The following is a 9,820-nucleotide window of genomic DNA, read 5'->3' as shown; positions in this document are numbered from 1 at the left end:
ACGTTTCTTGTTTTTGTTCCAGAAACAAAGAAGTAAATTTTTTTTGCTTCTTGTTTCTATTCCAAATCTTTTCCAGGATCACTTTTTTGTTCTAGAAACAAAAAAGTAGATTTTTTTTACTAAACGGATTTCTGTTCTTTTTCTATTCCGAGGAACAAAAGAACAGAAAAATAAAGAAACAGAAACGTTACTAAACAGACCCTAAGCGGCTTTGGAGGCATTTGGAGTTCACCAATATCTCTTTCAAGCATTTCTAGGACTTTGCTCATTGAAGGCCGATGGTCAGGGTTTAATTGTATGCACTAAAGTGCAACTATTATCATCTTCTTTATCACCTTCCTTTGCTCTGCTACAACTTCTGTTTCAACACTTTTTCTTCATTGACTTGGTCGTACACCCACAATGGAAAATAAATTTGGCTTGAGTGTTCCACATTTGCATTTATATTCTTCCTTCTAACTGCCAATTCCATGAGCAACATTCCAAAGCTATAGACATCCGCTTTATAAGATATACCACCGATGTTTCTGTAGAACAATTTAGGAGCCATATATCCTAAGGTCCCTCTTGTGGCAGTCAATGAGACTATGCTATGATCAGTTGGATAAAGTTTCGCAAGTCCAAAGTCAGAAACTTTCGGAGTGAAATTCTTGTCTAAAAGAATATTGTGAGGCTTGTTATCAAAGTGTAGTATTTGCATGTCACACCCCCGATGTAAGTATTCAATCCCTCTCGCCACCCCAAGAGCAATCTCATATATTTTCATGTAATCAAGAAACCTTTCACCATCCTCAGTGAAAATGTCCTTATCCAAAGATCCATTCGACATAAGATCATACACGAGAGCTTGTTTCGAGCCTTCAAAGCAAAAACCAATGAGTTGCATTACATTAACATGGTGAATTCTTCCAATAGTAGCCACCTCACTGATAAAATCTTGGCCATGGGCCTTGGAGTACTTCAAAATCTTGATTGCCACTTCATTGCCGCTTCGGAGCGTTCCTTTGTATACAGAGCCATACTTCTCCAAGTTTGTGCTTAAAATTTTTGGTGATATTCTTAATATTCGAGTAAGAGTACCCTATGGGAAAAAAGTTGTTGTGAGCTTGCAAAAACTCTTTGATGTTCTTGTCCATTGCTAACTGCCTTCTTCTGTAGGTGTAGATCAAAAGTATCATGACAAATGGCGTCCCGAATATGAATTTCACTACACAAAAATACACTGAAGAAAATTCTGATAGGTTAGAATATACTTTTTATAATTATTTTAAGAACAAATCATTGTGCCTTCCCTAGTAGTGATATGAAATCCACAGTTGTCCAAACGGTCATATCTTTTAGGAGACCTGTGGAAGGAATGAATGATTTGAAAAGGAATTGAAGGAAAAGAAGTCCAAAAAACAAAACTCATGAGGAAACAGAGTAGTAGCTAGCTACTTTGTGCAAGTTGAATTTTGTTCAAAAGAATATGAGAAGTGGGTTGCATATATTTGCAAATAAATGAAACTAATAAGCTTCGTTTCGCATAGATAATAGACGAAACAAGAAATACATTTGGCTTTGTTAGTAGTCAACAAAATAGAGTAACGGTGATTTTCATTTTTAATTGATAATTTTGTTCCTCCCGTCAATACATGAATACAATTTTGTTCTTCCTAATTAAGCAACTAATTAAGAAAATAAGAAAATCTGAACTCTATGCTGACAAAATACTAGTCATGTGGCTGCTCGAACAATGAAAGGAAGTATAATCTAGATTCATGCATGTGTGCAGCTGATGATGGGTCTGTTTGGGATGACTTCTACTATCACTTTTTTTTTAAAATTTTTGGCCAATTTTGTAATTCCTACAATTTGATTCTGCTATGTAACGCAAAGGTCCTGAAATCTTTCAAATACACAGACGTTGACCTATACTAACATGTGTAATTCGTCATGATTTTCTTGGATTTGAAATATTTCTTACATATTCCAATTTTGAAGAGAAAGTAGCAAGTGAAAGAGTGTACACAATCATGCAAATTGCGGTAAAATTATATTGTCAACCGAAGCTTACCGCTGTCATAACTCTTGAATCCGCAAGCCTGACCTCTGAGGATGCTATGGAAATCAAAGATGCAAAAGAAAGCCTCGTGGTAAAGGAAAGGGGAGGTCCATCCGGAATCCTGACCCTTGTAGATGCTATGGAAACCAAGTTTGCAAAAGGTAGGGAAGATCGTTCTAATAGGTTGATCATAGAGGAGAACAAATCCTTCGGCCATGATATTATGGATTAGCTCATAGTTGTATGAGCTATTATTAATCTGCTCATAAAGGTCAAACTTTGATACCCACGTCCACCTGCTAATGGTACAAAAGTCCCTAACATCCAATGCTTTTGGATTGCCCACAGCATACAAGTTCCAATTTGATGGTGTGTTGGAAGAATACGACCCCTCAGTGCATGGATTGGTAGCAATATAGAGTGAAGAACTAACCAGCGTTGAGCAGTTCACAATGACCACAGCACCAGATTACTTGCTAAATGTGCCGTCTAGTTCATAGTCAAAGTACTTGATAAATCTATAGTCACCGTTCTCAAAGATAGACTTCAACAAGAAGTAACGTGGGAGAGATGAGCAGTCACCCTTATGAATCCCGTCGTCAACCAATGTGATTTGGCTAGCAAAATAATTGATAGATCGAACATAGTATCTATCATCGTCCAAGTATAGAACAGTGTGATTACCTTCACAAGCCAGCTCGAATTTCAAGTTACCGCATTCCTTCAGGTCACTCTTCAGTCGGAATGGATAGCTTATACTGCTTACCGTAGGATGAAGCGACGCACGACACAATACTCGGCTTTGCATTTCTAGTCATCGCTTGTAGTAAAACAAGAATGATTTGTAAGATTAAAACTGAAGGATTCTAATCATGCATAGAAGAACAAAATTCAAGCACAATTAGAATCAAATGCGGAAAACAGGATCGAAAATAAACTGACCTCCAGCCATTGTTCAACTTTACGTTCGTCGAAAATCCACGGTAGTTCGACGTCAATTCGAAACGATTACGGGCGCACTCTACTAACCCAATCCCCTCGCGTACTGATGGTGTATTACCGAATGAGAGGGTTTGCGTTAGACCTTGTGTATGCCCTTGTGGAATGAACGTTCATCTTTATAAACCGCTTCCCATCAAGGCGGTTACCGAAGAGGGCGGTTGTCACCGAAGGGGTACGAAGCGTGGAAAAACCGCTAGTGGATAACCGTCACTTAAAAGAGAAAACGTGGGTCAAACCTAAATGTGGGATCACATTATAAATATAACATTCTCCCACTTGATCCCAACATTTTCATCATACAGATTACCCAACCAAATCCACGAAAACCTTATGCTTAAGAAAAGAAACAAGACACATGAATCATGGCGACATGTCCTCTAAGAGCGAGTAATATCTTCCATGTATTACAATGCATCTTATTCCTTTAATGTCAGCCCATATGTGACAACACATCTTAATGAATAAACCCTATGTTTATTCCAGAACCAAGGATAATTGTTATTCTCATAAACAACTAAATGTGTACACCAGAAATTGAGAATAACATTACAATTGAGTAAGAGTTTCAAACAACAAAAGTCGTCCGTACGACAATAAATCACATTATGGGAATTATTCCCATACTAGCCACATGATCCTTATACTTCATTGGTGGCATGCCTTTAGTTAAAGGATCAGCTATCATCAATTCAGTGCGAACGTGTTCAATGACCACTTTATTCTCCTTAACACGTTCCTTTATGGCTAAATACTTAATGTCGATGTGCTTACTTCGACTGCCACTTCTAGCATTTTTAGCCGTAAAAACCGCAGCTGAATTGTCACAATATATTCTTAATGGCCTAGAAATAGAATCAACAATTCTAAGCCCTGAAATGAAACTCTTCAACCATACACCATGCGAGGTAGCCTCAAAACAAGAAACGAACTCAGCCTCCATAGTAGAAGTAGCAGTCAAAGTCTGCTTCGCACTCCTCCATGACACGGCTCCGCCAGCTAACATAAAAATGTATCCTGATGTTGATTTTAGAGAATCAACGCAACCAGCGTAATCCGCATCCGAATAACCAACTACTTCCAAGTTGTCAGTCCGTCTATACATAAGCATGTAGCCTTTAGTACCTTGAAGGTATCTCATCACTTTCTTTGCAGCTTTCCAGTGGTCTATCCCTGGATTACTCTGATATCTTCCCAACATTCCCACAGCAAAAGCGATGTCAGGTCGAGTGCAAACCTGAGCATACATCAAGCTTCCGACAGCAGAAGCATATGGGATGTTCTTCATTTGTTCCCTTTCTAGATCGTTCTTCGGGCACTGGTTCAAATTGAACCTATCACCCTTCACAATGGGTGCTACACTTGGTGAACAATCTTTCATCCGAAATCTCTCCAAGACCTTATTGATATAGGTTTCTTGAGATAGTCCTAAAACTCCTCGAGTTCTATCTCTATGGATCTTAATGCCAATGACATAAGATGCCTCACCCATATCCTTCATGTCAAAACTCTTAGAGAGGAATTGTTTCACCTCATGCAACAACCCCTTATCATTGGTTGCAAGTAGAATATCATCCACATATAGCACAAGAAAACAAATTTTGCTCCCACTGACCTTCTGGTATACGCATTGATCCATGATATTCTCTACAAAGCCGAATGAAGAGATGACATCATGGAACCTTAAGTACCATTGGCGGGATGCTTGTTTCAAGCCATATATAGATTTCTTAAGCTTGCACACCAAATGCTCACCTTTACTAGAGGAGAATCCTTCAGGTTGTTTCATGTAAACCTCTTCCTCTAGTTCCCCATTGAGGAAAGCCGTTTTCACATCCATTTGATGTAATTCCATATCAAAATGGGCAACCAATGCCAAAACAATACGAAGAGAATCTTTCTTAGATACAGGAGAAAAGGTCTCCGTGTAATCGATTCCTTCCTTTTGAGTGAATCCTTTGGCAACGAGTCTAGCTTTATATCTCTCAATGTTGCCCAACGAGTCCTTCTTAGTTTTGAAGACCCATTTACAACCAATGGCCTTCACACCATTAGGCAACTCAACCAAATCCCAGACTTCGTTTGATGCCATAGAACTCATCTCATCCTTCATGGCACTGTACCACAAATTGGATTTATCACTACTCATGGCTTGTGAAAACGTTTCAGGATCATTCTCAGCTCCAATATTATAGTCAGACTCTTGTAGATACACAATATAATCACTAGAAATTGCTGATTTCGTCATTCTAGTAGATCTTCTTAATGTTGTATCAACATTCTCTTGAGGATCGTGTTGTTCAACTGGTTGTTCAACAGCTTCTGGTAATTGTTGAACAACTGGATCTACCAGATCATTATCAGCAAGTTGTGGAACTTCAATAGTTGGTTGTTCAATAGCAGGCTGAACTGAAGGGGCGTTATGAACAACAACCAACCTAATACTTGAAGTGGAAGGTTGAGTATCTGAATGATCTTTCTCAGGAACAATGTCCTTCAATCGATCACTCCACTAATCAAGTCATTTTCAAGAAACTTAGCATTTCTTGATTCCACAATCCTAGTAGTGTGAGATGGACAATAAAACCTGTATCCCTTGGACTTTTCGGCATATCCAATAAAATATCCACTTACAGTCCTTGGGTCCAACTTCTTTTCCTGTGGATTATAGACTCTTACTTCAGACGGGCATCCCCAAATGCGTACATGTCGCAAACTAGGCTTCCAACCTTTGAATAACTCAAAAGGCGTCTTTGGGACAGCCTTGGTTGGAACTCGATTTAATATGTACACTGCCGTCTTAAGAGCTTCAGTCCACAAGGACTTAGGAAGTTTGGAGCTACTAAGCATACTCCGCACCATGTCCAATAAAGTTCGGTTTCTTCTTTCTGCTACGCCATTTTGGTCCGGAGAACCTGGCATAGTGTATTGGGCAACTATCCCATTCTCTTGAAGAAACTTTGCAGATGGACCAAGTGCTTGTCCATCTTCAGTGTATCTACCATAAAATTCTCCACCTCTATCTGATCTCACGATCTTAATTTGCTTGCCGCATTGTTTCTCTACTTCCGCCTTAAAAACCTTAAAGGCATCCAACGCTTCATGTTTATTATGAAGCAAGTAGAGATACATGTAACGTGAGTAATCATCAATGAAGGAGATGAAGTATTTCTGACCATACGAGTCCATATCAGGACTACAAATGTCCGTATGTATGATTTCTAATATGTCTGTACTCCTCTTGGCACCTTTCTTTGTCTTGTTGGTCTGCTTTCCCTTTATGCAGTCCACGCAAATATCATAATCAGTAAAATCCAAAGTACCGAGTACTCCATCATTTACTAATCGCTTAATTCTATCTATGGAGATATGTCCCAATCTCCGGTGCCACAACATGGAGGAATCTTCATTCACAACACATCGTTTTATACCAGCATTGTCATGAACATGCATTGCATTATAATAGGTATTGTCTTGTAAATTAATTCGAAAAAGACCATCAGACAAAATACCACTCCCAACAATTTCAGATTTAAACAATAAACTGAAGTTTGAATCTGAAAAGTTAAAAGAGTAACCCAAAGGTACAAGTCTTGAAACTGAAATTAAGTTTCTAGAGAAACTTGGAACATAAAAGGTCCTTTCCAAATCCAAAACAAAACCACTATTGAGAACTAATCTACATGTCCCAATAGCTTCTACATGCGAACGCATCTTGTTTCCCGAATAGATGCTTTGTTCACTTCCCATTGGCTTCCTGTGGTTTTGAAAACCCTGCAAGGAATTCGAAATATGGATTGTAGAACCAGAATCAATCCACCAAGTGTTGTGACTCACATCAGCCATATTAGATTCATAACAAACATAAGAGGTTGGATTACCTTTCTTCTCGAGCCAGGCCTTAAATCTGACGCAATCCTTCTTCATATGCCCCTTCTTTCTACAGAAGAAACATTTGGATTCCTTCTTAATGTCAGCTTGGGGAGGTATTTTACCTTTCCCCTTCTGCTTGCCGTGACCCTTATTCCTTTCTTGTGTTGCCAAATGAGCACTTTCTCCCAATTCCATAGTCAGCCTCTCTTCCTCTTGAACACACATGGTCATAAGTTCATTAATTGACCATTTATTCTTATGTGTGTTGTAGGAGATCTTGAAAGGTGCATACTGTTGTGGGAGAGTGTTCAGAATGTAGTACACAAGAAATGATTCAGATATCTCAACCTCAAGGTTTTTCAGCTGAGCTGCAATGTCCCTCATCTTCATGATGTGCTCACGCACACCTCTTACACTTGTGAGCTTTAGAGATGAAAACTTCATTATCAGGGTCATGGCATGCGCCTTTTCTGAAGTCTCAAACTGCGCATCAATGGCCTCCAATAAAGCCTTAGCATTGCTAAGCTGAGCGACTGAACCACGGATACTAGGAGATACTTTAGTCCTTATGAACATCACACTAAGGCGGTTGGACCGCTCCCACTTGTTCATAAAGGGCTATCTCACTCTGCAAAGCTCGTGTCCGTAGGGAGCGGTGGTTCGTCTTTCCTTATAGCATAGTCAATGTCCATGCACCCCGATTGAAGAAGAATTGACTCCTTCCAAACTTTATAGTTTTCACCATTCAGTATGGGAACATCACTCTTAAATTCAGAGAAATTCACAGGTTGCAAAACTGCATATCAAATAATCATGCTTATGTCACAAAATTTGAGGCAAAATCAACATATATCATGTTCTACCAATGTAAAACATGTCACAAAATATGAATCACATAACATAAAAACTGCCTGTGGGCTAAGTTTTTAATTTAAATAGATTCATAAATTCTTCATGAAGAAACTATCATATTATATTCCTTTCCTTAATCCCTGTGGGTAAATTAAGAAAAATAAAATGATATTTCCACCTAATTAATCAAATTAATATAATGAAAATTCCTGTGGGATAAAATTCATCATATTAATAAGATTAATTACAATCAATGTCCATTTCCAAATGTGGTCCGAATGCTCTTAATATATAATTTAATTAATTAAAGATGCTGTGGCTACTCCTCAATTAATTAAAATATATGGATCACTGGACATTTAATTTCATGCATAAAAATACTCATAAAATGCATGAAGGACAAAATTATAAACTTAATTCGGCAAGGGGCATAATCGTAATAACGGGTAAAAAGCGGGGGCGGGAGTGTAAAAACCAAAGGGGGGGTGCCGGTTCCCAGGGCGCGTGCGCGGCACGCGCCCTTGCCCTATGCTGCGCGGCGCGTGGCGCGCACGCGCCTTCTTTTACGCGCGGGCGCGTGCGCCGCACGCGCCTGCAACTGCCGCGCGAGTGGGCCGCACGCGCCTGCAGTTGCGCACGCGTGGAGACCACGCGCCAGCGGTTGCGTGTGCGTGGCGGCCACGTGCTTCTGCCTCCGCGCGAACAGAAGCGTTTTCTTGCCATTTTTCGCCGTTCTTCGCCGTTCCGCCGCGCATTCGTCCGAATGGGTCTCCTTCGGTAGCCCATATCATACCAAAATAATTAATGGGTTTCGGAGACCACATCGGTGCGACCATATGGACCCAAAATTCGGCAAAAACAACCAAGAAATAGACTCGAATCAAGCAAAATTCCGTCCAAACGCATAAACCCCAACTCGCAACTTCCGCCGCTCAAACAGCCTCCTGCGATCACCGAAATGCCAGATTAACTTAGGGTTATTCTTCTCCATGGCGGTGTGACCGTGCCGGTCCAAAGTCGAGCGGTGGGTCGCCGGAATTTGGCCGGAATCGGCGATTTCCCTCTTAGCCCCAAAATGCCCGAATTACTGTTCATTTCAAAAGCTCCGAAAAATGCACCCAAAATTCAACAAAAACAAGGCTGAGGCACTAAACATGCTCTGATACCAAATGTAAGATTAAAACTGAAGGATTCTAATCATGCATAGAAGAACAAAATTCAAGCACAATTAGAATCAAATGCGGAAAACAGGATCGAAAATAAACTGACCTCCAGCCATTGTTCAACTTTACGTTCGTCGGAAATCCACGGTAGTTCGACGTCAATTCGAAACGATTACGGGCGCACTCTACTAACCCAATCCCCTCGCGTACTGATGGTGTATTACCGAATGAAAGGATTTGCGTTAGACCTTGTGTATGCCCTTATGGAATGAACGTTCATCTTTATAAACCGCTTCCCATCAAGGCGGTTACCGAAGAGGGCGGTTGTCACCGAAGGGGTACAAAGCGTGGAAAAACCGCCAGTGGATAACCGTCACTTAAAAGAGAAAACGTGGGTCAAATCTAAATGTGGGATCACATTATAAATATAACATGATTAGCAACACTTGATAGGTTTTCATGGAGCTGAGAGCATTAATCATGTCTCTGTTTGTTTTTGGGCAAAGAGAAATCGGTAAAGAATTGTTTTTTGTTGCGGAGGAGGCACAATAAATAAAGATTGAAAATAGATGGGATGATCCTCCACTTTGGAGTCGCATTGCCCTGTAGAAAAAGCCCAAGTCGGTCATCATCGCAAATTCACGCAATTCAACATATTAAAGGAGTCCAGCGCAATCATTGGGACATGTACACAGCTGGCCAACGCAAAAATGCAGCGCATCTACAAAAGTTACACCCATCAGTAATTCAAAAGATCATTATATCCCATTTGATCGTACTTTCTCCACTATCTCCACTTTTCTTCTACTCTCTCGACGTTATTTTTTGGGTCGACATCCCATCAACAAACAGGTCCATCTCCCAAATCACTTCCTTTTAATACACAATC

The 9,820-nt window shown here is 40.1% G+C and overlaps 1 pseudogene; it reads right to left on the bottom strand.

Annotated features, from left to right (window-relative positions):
* Nucleotides 1-585: 585 nt before the first annotated feature.
* On the bottom strand, nt 586-9,413 carry LOC130135557 (LEAF RUST 10 DISEASE-RESISTANCE LOCUS RECEPTOR-LIKE PROTEIN KINASE-like 2.1; annotated as a pseudogene).
* Between the last annotated feature and the right edge of the window lie 407 nt (nt 9,414-9,820).

Source organism: Syzygium oleosum, unplaced genomic scaffold (assembly GCF_021117445.2).
Source record: "Syzygium oleosum isolate NSW1041296 unplaced genomic scaffold, Sole_v2.1 Sole_v2.34, whole genome shotgun sequence".
Taxonomy (NCBI): Eukaryota; Viridiplantae; Streptophyta; class Magnoliopsida; order Myrtales; family Myrtaceae; genus Syzygium; species Syzygium oleosum.
This window is presented reverse-complemented; position numbering and strand designations above follow the sequence as displayed.